This window comes from Crinia signifera, chromosome 2, assembly GCF_055691185.1.
Source record: "Crinia signifera chromosome 2, ASM5569118v1, whole genome shotgun sequence".
NCBI lineage: Eukaryota > Metazoa > Chordata > Amphibia > Anura > Myobatrachidae > Crinia > Crinia signifera.
In genome coordinates this window covers 170,412,841-170,433,819 of record NC_139218.1, presented here as the reverse complement: position 1 = coordinate 170,433,819, position 20,979 = coordinate 170,412,841, and the positions used below count along the sequence as shown (strand labels likewise).

The window sequence follows — 20,979 nt, the reverse complement described above, 5'->3', positions numbered from 1 at the left end:
TTTGCTGAGTCTTTACTTTTATTGCAAGTTGTATGTCGTAACTACTGTACATTTCTTCTCTGATTATACTTTGTGGATTTCTTATTGAATGATTTTGAGGGGTAATTTACTAAGGGTTGATCACTTTTTAATCAGACTAAATCAATCTAAATTATTTTTTTCATGGCTTTAACGCACATTTACAAACCTATATCTATCTTGTATTGATTTTTAAATGTTAGTAAATGTGAAATATAACCACAGAAAATCCTAAATCAATTTAGAACAGATCTGAATTTACCTTTTAATAAATGTACCATTTTGATGTTAATGTGCATGGGGGTTTTAAGCTGTAAGGTCAATAACCATGCACATTTAATGGCTTTCATTTTTAACCCAATGGTATGTATTCAATGCTGTTTGCGAGTGGTGACAGCGAGCAGGGCTTCCTGCTCGCTGTCACCACTCACCCTGACAGCATTCAACACAGCCTCCGCATCTGCCAATTCCCCCTCGCTCCGTTTTTTGAGCGAGGGGGAATTGGCGGATGCGGCTCCAGAAGCAGCGAGACCCGCGGCTAAAAACTGCGAGTTTTCTGCAGCAGCCGCGGGTCTCGCTGTTTTGGGGAATTTTCGCCGTCCTGTGACGGCGAGGATTTCCTCAGAACGTTGCATAGCGCGAGCGGCCGGCGCGGTGGCCGGCGCGGAGGAAATACAATCTATTTTCTCTACTGTCCAATGGGATACTGGTTTATACTATAGGGATAGAGATCCTCCGCAGGAGAAACAGGCACATTAAAGCTTTTAGTGTGGGTGCACTGGCTCCTCCCCTCTATCTCCCTCCACTAGTCAGTTTAGAAAAATGTGCCTCAGGAGAGGCAGTGCTTTCTGGATGCTCCAGAATTTTTTCTTAAAATTTTATTTAGTTTGTTATTTTGGGGCGCTGCTTTGACCAGGCAGCTGTCCTACTTCGAGGGTGTCAGGGGAAGGGTCAGTCCCCGGCCTCTTCAGGTGCAGAGCTGACCCTGCTGCAGGACAGTCTACCTGAGTGAGGCCTGTCACCGCACAGCATTGCACTGTAGCGAGCAGGCCCCCCAGCTGCCGCACACCCCCTGACTGGTCCGAAGACGTCAGTGGTGAGTACAGGTTGGGGGTCCCATAAGGGGACACCCCAAACTGCTCCGTGCGGCAAGATGGCGGCGGCAGTAGCGGCCGCCCTCTCGCAGGGACCGCGCGACACCCCACTATCACACTGGCATAGGGTGATGCCGCTGGACCACCAGGGATGCCCAGAAAGTTTTAAAAACATTTTATATGAAAAACGCTTCTTATGCCAGTATAAATATACTGGAAGCGCCAACTCCGTGTAAAGGGGGCGGGGCTTCATACAGAGCGGGACCAGGCTCTGCTGGGCGCGCTCTGTCTCTGCTTCTTATGCCAGTATAAATATACTGGAAGCGCCAACTCCGTGTAAAGGGGGCGGGGCTTCGCTCAGAGCGGGACCAGGCTCTGCTGGGCGCGCTCTGTCTCTGCTTCCTGCTTCTTCACGCATCCAGAGGTCGCCATTACAGCTCCTCAGCGGCGTGGTGGATTTGATCCTTTGCGGCAGAGACAGCAAGTTATAACAGCGCAGCAGCGTTGCTTAGCTGTGTTATTTACACTGTGTAAACATTATCACTGTGTGTTTCTGTGCGTTACCAGCTCACTCTAATCCGTGAGTTAAGGTTTGGGGTGTACTGGTCTTCTCATATTGCTCTGAGTCTAACCCACTGGCTAGTTAACCACTTGTACACAACACCATAGTCTCTAATGTGTTGAGTTACAGCACATTAAGTGTGGGTGTTGAGTGTGCGTGTGTGTGCTGCTGGGGGTGTCCTGTTGCTTCATCATGGTTAAAAAGTTAATATGCATGGTGTGCAGCACAAAGTTCGTTTCAGCTTCACAGTCACAGGTTACCTGTGAACCGTGTTTGATGCCACAACCCAGTGGTGTAGCCACTCAGGTCAGTGGGGTACCCCCACAACTTGTGGAAGGGTCACAGGCTGATAATCCAGTGCCTGCCTGAGCCAGCAGCATAAAGACGCTGATGGACTCTGTTGCTTCCCAGCTCTCTGCAAATACACAGCAGACGCAGAGGGTGCAAAGGGAATTAGCCATGTTGTCTGCCAGGGTTTATATTCTCACCCCTCCCCCTCCTCAGCCCCCAAAGTGGCCTGCTACTGCAGTGGCCCCTGACTCTGATGATGATGACATCCTTGAAGTGGGAGATGGGGCAGATGATCAGGATATTGTTCAGGAGCAGTCTTTAGGTCATGGTTCTGAGGCTTTAATTAAGGCCATTAGGGAAGTGTTAGAGCTCCCTATGGAGGAACCCTCTGAGGGAGATTCCTTCATGACTCAGAGAAAACAGCCAGTCTATTTCCCAGAGCAGGCTGAATTAGAAATTACTTTTAGGGTGCTTGGCAGAATCCTGAAAAGAGGTTCCAGCTGTCAAAGAGGTTCACAAATACATATCCCTTTGATCCTGTTGGTAGGAAGAAGTGGGAGGAACCGCCAGTGGTGGATTCCTCAGTTTCCCACCTTTCAAAGAAGGTGCTGTTACCAGTTCCTGGGGTCTCTACCCTCAAGGATGGTGCAGATAGGAGACTGGAAGCGGCGCTTAAGTCCATGTTCACGGCCAGTGGGGCTTCACAGCGCCCGGTATTGGCCAGTTGCTGGATGGCTAAGGCCATTTATACTTGGTCCACGCAGATCCAAGAGGGTTTGTTGGGGGACATGACTGTGGCTCAGATAGGTGAAAACCTGTGTCACATTCAGGACACGGCACGGGTGCTTTGTGAGGCACAGAAGGAATTGGGCGCTATAAATGCGCGGAATTCTGCTATGGCCGTGTCAGCTAGGTGGGCTTTGTGGTTGCGCCAGTGGGTGGCTGATGTAGATTCCAAGAAGAGTGTGGAAGGCATACCTTTCACAGGGGAGAGGCTCTTTGGTAGTGAGCTGGACGACTGGATTTCTAAGGCTACGGCAGGGAAATCCACTTTCCTCCCATCAGCACCCACTCCGGCAAAACGCCCTTTCACTGGTCCCTCCCAGCAGTCCTTTCGTGGGTCCTAAGGCCAGAGCCGCCTCTAATGCCAGCAGAGGCACTAGAGGGAAGTTCAGGAAGCCAAACCCCTCAGGTCATCAGGACCGTTCCACCGCCCCTGCCGCCTCCAAGCCGGCAGCATGACGGGGTGCACCCACCACGGGACAGTCTCGAGGTGGGGGCCCGACTACTACACTTCAGCAAGGTGTGGGACGCCTCGTGCCTAGATCCCTGGGCCAGAAGTCTTATTTCGCTAGGTTACAGGCTGGAGTTTGCCAGGCCCCCTCCTCGACGCTACTTCAAGTCGGCCCTACCAGCCTCAGTGGAGGATCAGGTGCTTCTTCAGGGAGCAATTCACAAGCCCCTCCTGTCCAGGGTAATCATACCTGTACCAAAACAGGAGCAAGGCCAGGGTTACTATTCAAACCTGTTCCTTGTCCCCAAGCCGGACGGCTCAGTAAGGCCCATTTTGAATCTGAAATGGCTGAACCCCTTCCTGCAGGTGTTCAAATTCAAAATGGAGTCGCTCAGGTCAGTGATTGCCTCCCTGGAAAAAGGGGCATTTCTGGCCTCTGTAGACGTCAAAGACGCCTATTTACACGTCCCAATTTGGCCTCCCCATCAAGTCTTTCTAAGATTTGCGGTGGGAAATTGCCATTATCAGTTTCAGGCGCTGCCCATCGGGCTATCAACTGCCCCGCGCGTCTTTACCAAGCTCATGGCAGAAATGATGGTCCTTCTCAGGCTCCAGCGGGTAAATGTCATACCCTACCTGGACTGATCAAGGCAGGATCGAAGGAAGCCCTGGTGAGTGCGCTAGACCTGACTATGCAGGTGTTGAGAGACCACGGGTGGATTTTAAACATCCCAAAATCCTCGCTGCTCCCGAGCCGCAGAATGGTGTTCCTGGGTTTGACTCTGGACACAATAGAGCAGAAGGTGTTCCTGCCGGCCGAAAAGGCGTCAGACCTACAGGAATTGGTAAGAGAGGTCCTATCAAACCCTTGGGCCTCGGTGCACCTCTGCCTCAGGCTCCTGGGCAAGATGGTGGCCTCATTCGAAGCCATCCAGTATGCCAGGTTCCACTCCAGGACCTTTAAGCTGGATATCCTCACAAAGTGGTCAGGATCCCCCCGCCAAATGCACAGAAGGATTTGCCTGTCTGCAACGACCAAACTCTCCTTGCAGTGGTGGCTAGATTTGCCAAATCAATTGGCGGGTCGCTGCTTCCAGATACAGGACTGGCTTCTGATTACCACGGATGCCAGTCTCAGAGGCTGGGGAGCCGTGATACAGGGAGTCCGCCTGCAGGGCCGTTGGTCTCAAATGGAATTTACGCTGCACATAAACAACCTCGAACTGAGGGCTATTCATTATGCCCCTTTACAGGCGGAGCCTATGCTGCGGGGCAGGGCGGTGCAAGTCCAGTCGGACAATGCAACTATGGTTGCCTACAAAAACCGCCAAGGAGGGACAAGGAGCATGCCCTGTATGAGGGAAACCACCCGGATATTCTCCTGGGTGGAATGCCATGTAAAAGCCCTGTCGGCCATCTTTATACCTGGAGTCGACAACTGGGAAGCGGATTTCCTCAGCCGTCACGATCTCCACCCCGGGGAGTGGGGACTTCACCCGCAGGTGTTCCAGGATATAATAGATCTTTGGGGCTCCCTCAGATCGACCTTATGGCCTCACGGTTGAACCACAAGCTGGACAGGTACTGTGCCCAGACCAGGGATCCAGGGGCAACAGCAGTAGATGCCCTGACTTGGACGTGGGATTTTCAGCTGGCGTATCTGTTCCCACCGCTCCCATTGCTGGCCCAAGTGCTAAAAAGGATCCGACAGCAGAGAGTAGAAACCATCCTAGTGGCCCCAGACTGGCCTCGAAGGGCCTGGTACGTGGACATTCAGGCCATGCAAGTAGAAGACCCGTGGTGTCTTCCTCCAAGAAAAGATCTTCACCTCCAGGGACCGTTCGTCTTTCAGGACTTACCGCGGCTGCGTTTAACGGCCTGGAGGTTGAGCGGCAGATATTAGGCCTCAGGGGGCTACATCCCTCTGTGATTACCACCATGACACAGGCCAGAAAGCCGGTCACGGCTTCTCACTACCATGTGATATGGAAGAAGTACATAGCCTGGTGTGAGAAAAATGCCTTGCCACCAGCAGTATTTCGTACTGCTTCCTGGTTGCTGTTGCTTCCTGGTGCTTGTGCTGCTGCTGCTGCAGCGTCATCATTGTGTCATAGAACATAATATTGTATAATATAATTTTGTCTCTGCTGCCCCCCTTTTGTGCTGATCAGTATAAATTAACTGATCAGCATTTTTGGCACAGGGTTGATCTAATTTTTTTTTTGGGATCAAATTCCTGTTGCCTTTGACTCATCAGCAGTTTTTTGAAAAAAAAATTTTTGGGAGGGTGCTGTGGAGTTTTTTTTTTTTATTTTTTTTACACCCACGGTGATTTTGTGGGTGTCCTGTGGCCGCTGAGCGCTGATCAGTGACGTACATCACTGATGAGCATTTTTGGCACAGGGTTGATCTAATTTTTTTTTTTTTTTGATCAAATTCCTGTTGCCTTTGACTCATCAGCAGTTTTTTTTCAATTTTTTTTTTTGGGAGGGTGCTGTGGAGTCTTTTTTTACAAAATTTTTTACACCCACGGTGATTTTGTGGGTGTCCTGTGGCCGCTGAGCGCTGATCAGTGACGGACGTTACTGACCAACATCTGTGCTCAATTTTAGGCGCAGGAGCTTTTTTTTTTCTTTTAACTTACACGTGTTAAAGCACTACATACACACTACATACCCCCCGTGTTGAAATAAAGTTTGTACCCCCCCCCCCTACACTATACACGTGTTGAAACACTACACTTACACAAACACAAAAATAATAAAAATGTCCCAATCATCGCAAAGACTGTTTCAGCGGAGGAGGCATATGCCCTTATTGCCTCTGACACTGACACAGCCAGTGAAGTAAGCAATGAATTTGCATTCGTCTTAAGCTCCTCTTCCTCCTCTAGTGATGAGGGACCCCCTCAAAGACGCCCCCGTAGAGCAGCTGAGACCCCCCCCCAATGATTGATCTCGTATGGACCCCACCACCAGACAATTTTGAGCCCCAGGTTCCTGAGTTTTTGGCCAACCCAGGAATCCAATTTGATACTACAGGCCTCAAAGAAATTGACTTTTTCAAAGTCTTTTTCTCTGATGATTTTATAAATTTAATGGTGGACCAAAGTAATTTATATGCCCAGCAGTTTATTGCCCAAAACCCCACGTCATCATTTGCTAGGTGGACCCCTGTAGATGCAGTAGAGATGATGACGTTTTGGGGTCTGGTGTTACAAATGGGCATAGTTAAAAAGCCAGAAATTAAGCAATATTGGAGTACAGATGTTCTGTACAGCACCCCACTTCATCGTATGGCCATGACCCAGACTCGTTTTGAGACGATCCTTAAATTTTTGCATTACAACGATAATGCACAGTGCCCACCCAGAGATGATCCCACCTTTGACCGGCTATTCAAAGTCAGGCCGGTCATTGATCATTTCAGCGCCAAATTTGCTGAGATGTACATCCCCGAAAAATTCATTTGTGTAGACGAGTCACTTATACATTTTAAAGGAAGGGTTAAATTCCGCCAGTACCTTCCTAATAAGAGGGCAAGGTATGGCATAAAAATGTATAAGCTGTGCGAAAGTACCTCAGGGTACACCCACAGGTTTAGGGTATATGAAGGGAAGGACACAAGAATTGAACCGCCAGAATGCCCCCCCTCCCTCGTAGGTGTTAGTGGAAAGATTGTCTGGGATTTAGTGCACCCCTTCCTGGATAAGGGTTATCACCTCTATGTGGATAACTTTTACACCAGCATCCCCCTGTTTAAGGCCCTTGGTTCAAGAGGTACAGCAGCTTGCGGTACTGTGCGCAAGAACCAAAGAGGCCTCCCAAAAACGCACGTTGCCCAATTACTGAGAAAGGGTGAAAGTAGGGCACAATCCACCGAAAATATGTTGTTGGTCAAATATAAGGACAAGAGGGATGTCCTTATACTGACAACAATTCACGGAGACAGTACCACCTCCGTCCCTGTAGGAGGTACCAGTACCCACACCTCAAAACCTATTTGTATCCTAGATTACAATAAGTACATGGGCGGAGTGGATCTTTCAGATCAGGTACTGAAGCCGTACAGTGCCCTGCGGAAAACAAAAATATGGTATAAGAAGCTGGCCGTGTATATCATCCAGATGGCACTGTATAACGCTTACGTACTATTCCGTTCTACCAGCCAGACGGGGACATTTATGCACTTTCAAGAGGAAGTCATAAAGGGCCTAATATTTGGGAACCAGCAGGCAGAGGGCCCCAGTACTTCTAGTACTGGCCCCAGTACTTCTAGTACTGGCCCCCGTATTGTATCAGGGCAGCATTTTCCTAACGAAATCCCCTCCACTGGAAAAAAGGGCAGGACACAAAAAAGGTGCAAAGTTTGCTATAAAAAGGGAATAAGAAAGCAAACTATTTTCCACTGTGAAACTTGCCCCGACAAACCCGGCCTATGTATGAAGGAGTGTTTTAAAATATACCACACATCTATGGATTATTAGGTTCATCATTTCACCGTGCTTCGGGGGTCTTGCTAATGCGACATAGCACCCACCATTCATTCCACCAGAATCTGTGCTGCAAAATCCAAATATCACTCCTTCCCTTCTGAGTCCTGCCATGCACCCAAATGGTATTTTTGGTCACATATGAGGCATTGCCGTACTCGGGAGAAATTGCGGCACAGATTTTGGGGTGCTTTGTCTCCTTCATTCCTTGTGAAAATGAAAAATTTTGAGCCAGAACTGCATTTTTGTGTAAAAAAATGTAATTTTTCATTTTCACAGCCCAGTTGTACCAAAATTGGTGAAACCCCTGGGGGTTTGAAATGTACACTATACCCCTAGATGAATTCCCTGAGGGGTGTAGTTTGCAAAATGGGGTCACTTGTGGGGGGGTTCCACTGTATTGGTGCTTCGGGGGTCTTGCTAATGCGACATAGCACCCACCATTCATTCCACCAGAATCTGTGCTGCAAAATCCAAATATCACTCCTTCCCTTCTGAGTCCTGCCATTTTTTGGTCACATATGAGGCATTGCCGTACTCGGGAGAAATTGCGGCACAGATTTTGGGGTGCTTTGTCTCCTTCATTCCTTGTGAAAATGAAAAATTTTGAGCCAGAACTGCATTTTTGTGTAAAAAAATTTAATTTTTCATTTTCACAGCCCAGTTGTACCAAAATTGGTGAAACCCCTGGGGGTTTGAAATGTACACTATACCCATAGATGAATTCCCTGAGGGGTGTAGTTTGCAAAATGGGGTCACTTGTGGGGGGGTTCCACTGTATTGGTGCTTCGGGGGTCTTGCTAATGCGACATAGCACCCACCATTCATTCCACCAGAATCTGTGCTGCAAAATCCAAATATCACTCCTTCCCTTCTGACTCCTGCCATGCACCCAAATGGTATTTTTTGGTCACATATGAGGCATTGCCGTACTCGGGAGAAATTGCGGCACAGATTTTGGGGTGCTTTGTCTCCTTCATTCCTTGTGAAAATGAAAAATTTTGAGCCAGAACTGCATTTTTGTGTAAAAAAATGTAATTTTTCATTTTCACAGCCCAGTTGTACCAAAATTGGTGAAACCCCTGGGGGTTTGAAATGTACACTATACCCCTAGATGAATTCCCTGAGGGGTGTAGTGTGCAAAATGGGGTCACATGTGGGGGGGTTCCTAAATTTTAGCATCTTATGGTGCCTAGAAACCTACATGGTGCCTAAAAAATAATCTCATAAAAAGGAGGCTCCAAAATCAAGTAGGTGCTCCTTCTATTATGAAGCCTGTGGTTTGGTCAACGTGCACACTAGGGCCACATATAGGATATTTATGAAAACAAAAGAATTGGGGGAATCAATTTTTAGTCACATTTCTCTAGTAAAATCGACTGTGTTCCTTAGAAAAATGTAATAAAATTGAAAATCTGCTAAAAAATGAAATTTTGAAATTTCACCTACACTTTGTTTTAATTCCTGTGAAACACCTAAAGGGTTAGCAAACTTCCAAAATGCTGTTTTGAATACTGTGAGGGGTGCAGTTTTTGAAATGGCATCATTTATGGGGGTGTCTCACATACAAGTCCCTCAAAGTCACATCAGAACTGAACTGGTCCCTAAAAAAATCAGTGTTTGAAATTTTCTTGAAAATTTGAGAATTTGCTATTCATATTTTAAGCCTCCTAGTGTCCCAAAAAATTAAAAGGAGGTTGAAATAATGATGGCAACATAAAGTAGACATATGGTCTTTGTTAGTTATTAACTTTTTTGAGTGGTATGATTATTTGTCTCACAAGCAGAAAATTTAACATTTTGCAAATTGCAAAATTTTCAATTTTTTTACGACATTTTGGTATTTTTCACAAAAAAACACAGACTGTATTGACCAAAATTTACCACTAACTTGAAGTACAATGTATCACGAGAAAACAATCTCAAAATCACTTGGATGAGTAAAAGCAAAAAAAAGTTATCCCCACATAAAGTGATACATGTCAGATTTGAAAAAAAGGGCTCTGTCAGGAAGGCAAAAACAGGCTGCGGCGGTAAGGGGTTAAAGTAAAGGTTAATGTTGATATCCATGTTGTAACATGGGTTCTCATAAAGGAGAAAATGTGGTAAATAGTTAACACAGTCCAATATATGTGTGAGGGAAGGTAGGTGGGATTGAAGGGATCAAGAACCACACAAATTCTAAAGTGCTTTACTAACTTAAAAGGGGATGCGGTCATTACATCTACAGTGTATAGGTCGCCAGTCAAAAGGTGAACAAAAGCAAAAGGTCCACAAAATAGTCATGTTCGATAACCTATTGCAATGAAAACCATTCTGTGTGTTTTGAATACTTTGCAAATATTAGCTTGAGTTTGGGAATGCGAGCTATGATAAGCTATAAGGAACCAATTATTCAGGCACACACATACTGTATATATATATATATATATATATATATATATATATATATATATACATACAGCAAAGATATAGAGCTGCCACTATTGGAGTGGCATGATAGGAGTAATTATACCTCTCCACACATCACCCTATCTTTTGCCCCATTCTACATCGCTACTGAACTTTAACTCCAGTCGGTTCAAGAATCAAGGAAGAACCAGCCTAGTCTTTTCTTTTAAGTTGAAGCTTTTTTCCATTGAGTCATTTTTGTTATACCACTAATGAAGTCCAAGTGACGAAACGCGTTGAGTTATTTGGATGATGGAAAATATGACTCCATACAAATGAAATATTGCTGGAAATTTGCCTGTTTTATTGGTTTTTAATAAATTGTATACATTTTTAAATTGAACAAAGTGTCAATTATACACCTAATATTTCATGGTGGTGGTAGTGACACATAAGAAGGTGCACTCTATATCTTTGCCGTGCATACTGTTCTCCTTCCCCCACTAACAGGGGGGACTTATAGAGGTGCCGCCTAGGAATACTATTCTAGCGCAGTGAAAGGGTTATCTTTCTCTCTCTCTCTCTCTCTCTCTATATATATATATATATATATATATATATATATATATATATATAGATAGATAGATAGATAGATAGATAGATAGATAGATAGATGTAGAGGGCGCTGATTGAGAATTCCCACCACCTTGTCATGTGCTCTGTTATTAGGCAAAAAGACAATCGGACATTCTCAATAACATTTATTAAAAACAATTCATAATAAGCGTTGGCAGAATCGAATTCTTTAGAACCGCAAGGATGGACCCGACGCGTTTCGTCTCCGAAGAGACTTCCTCAGGGGTACACTGTAGGTGGTACAGAATGCCATATAAATAACGTGTATACAATACAGTGGATATTAAAAACAGAATTAAATAATTTCATTCATACCAAGAATAAAGCGGTATGCTAAGTATATGACCAATACCAGAATTTCCTTAATTTAAAAATCGGTGATATCTGTGAAAGATGTAAATCAGAGCATGTGTCTCAGAATAGATAAAAATGAAAAATGGACGAATAAAAAATGGACGAATGGGACGAGGGATGAGGATATGAGGATGTTGAGGTAAGTACAAGAAAAAAAAGGACATACCCAATAATGATGAACCTTTATAGAAGGCCTTTATAAAATAGGCAAGGCACTTGAGAAAGGGGAGGAATACCTAGAAGAGGGATGATCAAGGGTAATTTCAGTGCTATAAATAATGCAACACAGTCTATATTTATACACGGTTATCCCAAAAAAATGAGATGGTGACTAGGGGTTCGATTAACCATAACTAATGGTGCCATATACAATTAATGGCATGTCGTATAGCAGTCATGTACTGAGACAAGTCTCATGTCAGTCATGTACTGTACAAAATTAGGGCATAATAATATATAATACGTGAAAACAATAAGCAGCAGAAAGGCATTATCGCTTCCAAAAGAGCTTTTTAACATATGCTCATAAAAATCAGGGAATGTGTGGTAGTCACATCAGTGTGTGGCTAATAACATTAGTCTTTTTCTTATTGCTAGCAGTTGACAAGCAGTGTTACCATCATTTGTCGAATTAACCCCCTATTTGCACACAGATAGATAGATAGATCTATATATATATATATATATATATATATATATATATATATATATATATATATATATATATATATATATATATATATATATATATATATATGAAATAAAGCTGGCACTCCACTGCTTAATAGCACAATTAGCACCCCGCGCCTTCCTCTGCTACAGGCTGTTGCCAGGCTGGCATATGTATAGAAGACAATTGGCGGCACTTGGGCGTCTTGGAGGAAAAAAGGCCACACACAGGTTCAAGATCTTTCGAGATTTAATCCTTGATGACGAGATTAAATCTCGAAAGATCTTGAACCTGTGTGTGGTCTTCTTTTCCTCCAAAACACCCAAGTGCCGCCTATTACAAAAAAGGGGGGTTAACCTCCGAAGTGCGCTTCTCTTAATTCAGCAGCTACTCCTCTGATATGGTTCTCCTGTTAGTGAGAGCCAGGGGTGTACAAAGATGCAAATATGGGGGATATAGGAGTGCGCTAATTAGGGTACCAACTAGCCAATTTCCACATTTAGTCCATTTCACTGATGCGTTTATCAGTAATTTAAAAACACACACAGTACTTCCGTCCACTTTTCAAACAAGAAGATGACTCCAAGTCAGACACTATATAAAATCAACTCCATGCATAGTTGGATAGTAGGGGTATGAAAAAATGGGGTGCATTTAACATGGGAGTCCAGATAATACATAAGTACCGATTTTTAATTGTATAAGCACCCTAATGGGTGCTTACAATGTTAAATGCACCCCCACGACACCACCACTATCAAGCCAACCAGAAGCGTGGCGAGCGGCGGCGGTACGTGTCCTCCGACCTTTTTATACCCCCACTATCCATGTTGGCGTGGAGTTGAATTCATATAGTGTAGCGAGCCACCGAGCCCGAAGCGTGGCGAGGGGCCGCGTTTTACTTTACATGTATTACGCGTCCCCTCGCGGGGTTCGCTCCGCTCGCCACGCTTCGGACACGGTGGCTCGCTGCGCTCACCACACTATGTAAAATCAACTCTACGCCGACATGGATAGTGGGAGTATGAAAAGGTCGGAGGACGCGTACCGCCACCGCTCGCGGGCTCGCTGGGCTCGGCACGCTTCGGGTTGGCGTTGATAGTGGGGGTGGAGTGGGGGTCCATTTAACATTGTAAGCACCCATTAAGGTGCTTATACAATTAAAATTCTTATATGGGGGCCAATTAACATTGAAAGCAACCATTAGTGTGCTTATACAATTTAAAATCTCATCTCATTGCATTGTATGCCATATACAATGGTATAACATCAGGTCCCATCGCAGCACATCTCATCTCATTGTATACCATATTAAGCCTTATGGTATGCAATGCGATGGGCGCCAAGATAATACACAAGTACCAAACTTCCAACTGTCAGTTTTTTCTGCCACTTCAGAAATGGCAACTTGCCACCCATGATAGCCTATTAGGGTTTTTTGGGGAAGGCATAACTCAGGGTAGTGGAACAATTGAGACTTGGGTTTTGTTTTATTAGGTAGATATTGTCCCAGTGTAGTGCCTTTTGGGGTTTAGGCTTTTCAGATAGTTACAGTTTTTTTTATAATTTAGTGAAACTTCCCCCATTATAAAGATATGATTTTTCAACTTGTTGCGCATGCGCAGTACATAGCCGCCAGCAGGGGGAGTAAACAGAGAGGCTATCAACATGTCTGATTTCCTTCACCGTAGTTGAAATCCCTCACAGAGGGAATACATGTATGTGAATCTATGAGAAATCTTATAACTTTTAACTTTTAAAAACACTTTTCACAAAAAAAGATTATTTAACTACTAAATGTGAAGTAATAAACTATACAGTATTAATATCCCTCAAAGCAGGGAAAGTGGACTCTTCCACACAGTCTGCTCTATGGCAACAACTGGTGGACTGTACCATATCTCCTGCTGAATAGGGGAGGACATTTTGCGGAAACATAAGCCAAGTGCACTGCAAGTTGCTGAGGGCTGGTGGTGGTGAGTGCAGTCACATGGTCTCTCTGTCCCAGCTGAGGGCAACAGCCAGCAGATGATTATTACGTGCAGGAGCAGCAGATATACTGTAGCAGCCTGGAGGAGCACTACATGCAGCAGGGTAGCCCAGGGCAGCAAATGGGTGCTCACATCAGTGTCCCTCCCCCGGCCGGCTAGCAGTGGCCTGGGGGTCTTTTAGCATGGTAGATTTCAAAAGGGGCCTGGCCTAATCACGGACCCCCATGGCCACGCCCCCTTTTGAAAACTATCATGTTACTTTGCTTGTGCCAGTGGACTAGTGTAGCTGCAGCCCTGCCTTCTGACCTCTGGCATGCTGCTCCTGGCTAAAGGTAATATGTGCAGGGACTGGGGAGAGTGTGAGAGAGTAGCATACCATGTTGCATAGTTGTATGTAAACTTATATGTAAATTTTAATACTTTCTTTTTTATATGCAGTGACTTCTCATTAATAAAATTTATTCAAACGAGAGCGTAGCATACCTCCCAACTTTTAGTATTACAGGTTCGGGACCGAAAAGGGGTGTGGCCTGTGTTGAAGGGGGCATGACCTTGCGGGCTGACACTTCCTAAGACTGCGCCGCCGGTTTTTGCCAGTTTGCGGGGCTGAATAGATGCTGTGCGCATGCGCACAGCATCTATTCAATTCAGGCTGGGGGGACTCCCAACTTCCCCTTCCCTGTCCGAGGGACAATGTCGGCCCCAGGCGGGATGCGGGAACCTCCCCAAATACAGTGACGTTCCTGCGGTAAGTGGGACAGTTAGGAGGTATGGCGTAGTAAGTGAGGGGAACAGGGGGCCTGATTCAGGATTGCCTGCTAAGCAGCGTTCTTTTGCTACTTAGCGAGCGGAATGCCGCCTTCCGAATGCCCACCCCCTGTGTAATGTGACTATGGTTTAGTATGCAATGTATGTAATGTGATTGGGTCACTACGCACTATATATTGTGAATATGGATCACTATGTGTGAATATGGGTCACTACGCACTGAGTAATGTGAATATGGGTCACTACGAGCTGTGTAATGTAATGATGGATCACTATGCGCTGTGTAATGTGACTATGGGTCACTACTTGCTGTGTAATGTGACTATGGTTCATTACCTGCTGTGTAATGTGACTATGGGTCACTACGTGCTGTGCAATGTCAATATGGGTCACTTTGTGCTGTGTAATGTGAATATGAGTCACTACGTGCTGTGTAATGTCAATATGGGTCACTTTGTGCTGTTCAATGTGAATATGGGTCACTACGTGCTGTGCAATGTCAATATGGGTCACTTTGTGCTGTGTAATGTGAATATGGGTCACTACGTGCTGTGTAATGTGACTACGGGTCACTACGCGCTGTGTAATGTGACTACGGGTCACTACGCGCTGTGTAATGTTAATATGGTCACTACGCGGGTCACCACGCACTGTGTAATGTGAATATGAGTCACTATGCTGTGTAATGTGAATTTTGGTCACTATACTACGTGCTGTGTAATGTGAATTTGGGTCAATACATGCTGTGTAATGAAAATATGGGTCACTACGTGCTGTGTAATGTTAATATGGGTTATTACGCTTTGTGTAATATGAATATGGGTCACTGTGTGCTGTGTAATGTGAATTTGGATCACTATGCAGCCATTTTCCTAGTGGTCTTTACTGCTGCTCTGCCAAACCGACGATGAGTAGAATGAAATGGGTGCAGGGTGTACAGCGTGTGGGTCCCCCAGGGCCCTGGGGACCGTATGTGCTGCACACCTTGTACCTATTATGGATACGCCAGTGGATGGTGGGTGTTGCTGGCTGCTACAGTGATCTGTGCTGCTGAGTTACGGATGCTTTGCTGTGAGAGGGGTGCTGTTTCAGAGATAGAACTAGCAGCAGTGCTGGTGGGGCACCAGCCAAAATATGACTAGGGCATCAAATTGGCTAGGGCCAGCTCTGCTCAGACTGTCACTGTGAAAGGACGGTACACGCAGCACTGTGTGTGTCCGGTGCATGCACAGAAGCTACTGAAAGACACTGGGGCTGTATCAGGCACCATTTAAATTCCGCATCACCCCCCCCCCCTTCCCCCAGACTCGGCCGTTTCACGCTCCCACCCCCTCAGCCACATCGCCAGGCCTGTTCGGAAGATGCTCTGCAGTGAACCAGACCGCTGAAATTTATTCCTTAAAGGCCTGGATATCATCAATGGGTGAGGACTTTTTGTATATAATTGATTCAATCATTATCCCTGCAATGGGTGGACTCCAATAAGGCTGTTCCATGGACTGGCAATCAGAAATAAGGGTGATTTATTAATTCCAACCATATTGCACTTCTGGTTACTCAATATTTATTGTTTTTAATGCTCTATAGTGTTATTACATTAATATTATTTATTATACACCTGACCACTCATTACTTAAGCACAGTTAAACCTTTTCCTGTTTCCCTTGCTACTACACATAATGTGTAATGGGCATTACGGGGAGAGGCGGGATGCATAATGGGCATCATGGTGTGAGGCGTAATGGTTATTACTGTCTGAGGTGCAACATATAAGGGGCATCGCAGTGTGACGTGCAACGTGTAATGGACATCATAGTATGAGTCGCAGCATGTAATGGGTATTACGGTGTGTGGTGTAATGGGCATTACATTATAGTGTTCCCGCTAAGCTGTTTTAGCACTGCACCCTGCCCAATTTTTAAAGGGCAAATCTGCCATCCGCCGTACATCCCCTCTGCTGCGTGTGGCGCCAATGCAAGCTTGGGGGAAGGATGCCTGTCCCCAACAGTGACGGCGACCGAGCAGGATGGATCCAAACTATGGGAGCCGGGGCAGCAGTGGCTGCTCCAGGCCACGGTCTGTTGCGGCCCTGTGTGCACGGTCGCGGCCCGCCCCCTTCCCCTCAAGGCGGAAGCTGCCTCTCATCCCCATCCCACCTGAGCTGGCCTGCCAGCAGCTCTGGAACACACAGACCCTGTCCCCCTCAGCTGAGAGCAGAAGGTGCCTCTTACCCCCTCTGCTCCAACCCCGTCCCTCTGGTGTTGGTTGCCTTACCACTGTCAGCAGTGCAGAGTGGGAAGCTGCTAGGCTATCTCTTTTCTCCCCCTTCCCATCCATAACAGCAGCAATGAAGCAGCAAAAATGTAAGTGGCACTTTTGGGGGCATTGTGTAAGGTCAGGTGCACTACTGGTGGCATTAAGTTTATAGGCAGGAGTACTGGGGGCATTCCATGTAACAATGTGTGGCATAATATGTAATGGGCATAACAGTGTGCAGCATAATGTGAAATGGGCATAACAGTTTGCAACATATTGTGTAATGTGCATAATTGTGCAGCATATTGTGTAATGGGCATCACGGTGTGCAGCATATTGTGTAATGGGCATCATGGTCTGCAGCATATTGTGTAATAGGCATTATGGTGTGCACTTAGGGTGTAATGTGCATTACGGTGTGTGGCTTAATGTGTAATGGGCATTATGGTGTGCGTCATAATGTGTAATGGGCATATTATTATTATTATTTTTTTTATTATTATCATTATTTATAAGACGCCTGTTGTCGGTTGAAAGTAATAACTCAAGCGACCAGATTCTAGGATACAATGTGTTAAATATGGAGACTGACACAGGACATTTCAAAACAAAGATAAACATTTATTTAAGCTACAATAATAAAAACATGCAAATAAGTAACAAGTTAATACTCAGCTTTTATCTCAGATGTTTTAAGATCTGTCCCGGATGGTTGTCATCAGTAGTTTAAAGAATAAAAGTCCAGTCATCCCTAGGGTCCCTCTTAGTATGTAACTCTACTGAGTTACTACACTTGGGTGCATTAGAAGTCTGTGTCCACTGCAGACAGACCTAGATTTCAGGAACTTCTGCTATGTAAAAGTCTCTAGACTTTATACCTATTCTGTGAAGCTGGATGTAGCAGTCTGTGCACATGATATAAATTATCCAAAATGACACGATTCCCGTTCACATAGTTATGGACACAATAGCCCATACAGCTTACTAGACAGTTCCGATCAGACATACTGATAGCAGGAACATATATTTATTATAATCAGTTTGCCTAAACACTGGCTACCCTTCCCACACACTATATCTTTCACACCAGGTCAAGGGTAAAAGACAGCTGGCACTTAGAATGGAACTATATTTCTAACTGGTGCCTATATGGCTGTAAAAGCACTAATCCTAATAAAAAGTACATTTATATAGCAATGAAGTTTTACAGTAGGAGCAAGTTTCATCTTTGCTCCTTTGGCCATGGCAAGCCATGGCTATTCTATTGTTCTCAGCTGCAATACGTATTGTATTGCAGCTGAGAACAATAGAATAGCCATGGCTAGCCATGACCAAAGGAGCAAAGATGAAACTTGCTCCTACTGTACATATACAAAATGGAGTTTATATATGACATAATGGCGTCCAAAAAGTAGTTAAAAATATCACCCTATACAATCCACCCTTACTTTTTATGAGATGGTGGTTTACAGTTCACTATCAGGGGCTTGATACTTGGTAACAGAGCCATTTATATACATTTTTTTCTCAAATTCAGTCTTGTCAATGGTACCTCTACCCAGTTTATAATATTGGTAGCAACCGAGGCATGAGTACCATAGTCCTTAATCTGCAATTGTTCTGCATCTCTATAATGTCATTGTACAAAGGAGTTAGACCATGACTCCAATAGACCTTTTCTTGACTCAATATCATTCTTGTAGAGGTCTGTAGGATGGAAAATCCACATCAGGAGAATTGTCTTGACTGTCAGAATAATGATGCCCATGATGCTTGCCCACAAAGCCTTGTTTGAGCTGTACCCAAATAATCTGTTGTACGCCATCATGTTGATCTGGGGTACAGCCTGTGGGAAGATAAATAGACAGGAATCGGTATCATTTTCAAACAACATATTACACATCTGTCCTAATGCAGCTTTGATCATTTCTCCTGTCAATTTCTGTGCTACATACACAATGTTTAACATTATCAACTTAGAGCCTATAGCCTCACTTTGTGTCAGTTCATGTGGGATGTTCCCCTCTACTGCCCTCTCATTCAAACAACACACAGCTTCCTGAAGGACTTCATCCCCACCCTTTCTCTTATGCGTGGACATTCTTTCCTGGTCCTTCAGGAGCTCATTCATATATTCACTCAACATGGCAGCTTGCTGATAATGGGAAATGTGGCATAACCAGGACTCCCTCCACACAGCCACCCAGTCTTTGACTGTCTTGTATATGAAGTGTGTGTCATCATCAGACTGGATGTCTTTGTCTCATATAGCAACTGTAAGTCTCTTGACATTTTGATTGGAACTTGTTTGTCCACACTTCTGAAGAGACATGTTTCAGTACCACTCATATCATAAGTCTGCTCCTTGTGGTTATTCGGCAGTTGATGTGTTTCACGATTCACTTTTTCTCTGGCCATACGTTGTGACATTGGGACACTTTTTCTTTCTTCTCCCAAATGGTATAGTTTTCTTTTCTCTTGTGGGGTAAACTTCACTGTTCCAACTTGCACCAGGGCATCTTCAAGTTCATTGCCTTCTAGTCCATTGTGGGTAGTAATGTGTCTCATGGACACAGACCATTGATGACACTGGTTCTTCCAAATTTCATTCCACAGCTTGGTTTCTCCCCAGATGTCCTTGTTATGCACCTTCCAGTTGTGCTGGTGCCAGGTGTAAATGGTGATGGGAGGACCTTTAATTTCTTCCAGCAGCATGACTACAGCATGTAGTTCTGCATACTGACTTGTTCCTCCTTCACCACTCCCATGTATCAGTTCTTGGATACCCCTTGTGGAGACCACTGTTGCTGACCTGTTTGATAAACTTGCATACTTCTTTTCTTCTTTGGTCAGTTGGGTATATGATTCTGTGCTCTGAACTTGACCTCCGTTGTTTGGTAGTGGAGGCAACTCAGTTTCTGTACTTTCACAGTTCACTTCAGTTCTAACAATGCAGCAGGTCACGTGAACAGGCTCTTGGCTGGATACTCCACTTTTTTTCTGACTGGTAGCACTGCCACTTCTGCAGCGTCTGCTTCTGGGCCACGGTTGTGTATGCACCTAGGCCCTCTTGTCTCACCCACCCTTTCACAGGTGTTTTTCCAGCGACATGTTGTTGCTTGGTGACATTTGTCACATGTTGAAATGCAGTATATGCTGCTAGCAAAGTCTTTTCCAAAAGTGAACATCTTGTCTGTGCGCATGGTAACTGCTGAGCCCAAAGTCCAATAAAAACATGCTCAGTTACTGTCATGTCCATAAAGAAATGCTGATCTCCCTGGATGGAGCCCAGAGCATTATGCTCCTGGATATCTTGCTTTGCAGCTTGAACTGTATCTTTCTGTTCAGCTGTCCACACAAATGTATCTTTCTTTCTGGTAACACTTTTGTAGATAGGCCAAAGAATCAATCCCAGATGCAGTACAAATGATCTCCAATATCCAAGAGTGCCTAACACTTGCTGTGCTTCTTTGGCTGTTGTTAGAGTCTTTAGCTTGGATACTGCTTCCAACACAGGCTGCGGTATTGTCCTTTTAGGCCCAGTCCAAATCATTCCCAGAAACTTCACACTTTGAGCAGGGCCTTTCACCTTGTCTTTGTTTATAGCCCACCCTCGGTTCTCCCTATGTTGTACCAAGGTGTGTAAATCTTCTCCAACTTGTTCAGCAGTAGGCCCAGACGGCATGATGTCATCGATGTAGTGATAAAGAGTGCATGGTAACTGGGGAATAATTGTGTCCAGATCCCTGGACACCAATCCATCACAGATACATGGACTGTGCTTGTAACCCTGAGGCAGAACGGTGGGAGCCAGCTGACGACCATCACACTCTGGGACAACCTCTTCTGTGGTTTGTATTATTTCTTCATGACCACTATGGGTGCAATACTGCTTCAGGCATACAGGTTGGGCTGCTGGGGGTATGTACACAGGTTGCCATTTAGCATTCCCCCTAACTGTCAGATTTACTGCAGAGGATGTGAAGGCTTTTACAGAGCTGCCAGACATATAAGTGCTGGACGGGCTGTCTATGGATCCATTCCAATTATTTTGTCTAGTAACTCAAAGACCAACAGTTGGAACTCTGGGCATTGTCCAGTCCACATTCTGTAGTAACTCTGGGACGTCCACGGCTTGGTATAACCATCTACTGCTACCCAGCTGGTTGTGTCATAATGATGATGTGTCTACATTATCATTCACCAAAGTTGTGGATGATAT

The 20,979-nt window shown here is 45.0% G+C and overlaps 1 protein-coding gene across 1 annotated transcript in view; it reads left to right on the top strand.

Annotated features, from left to right (window-relative positions):
- The window catches only part of LOC146060209 (bromodomain and PHD finger-containing protein 3-like), a 587,893-nt gene that overhangs the window by 340,163 nt on the left and 226,751 nt on the right, over positions 1-20,979 (top strand).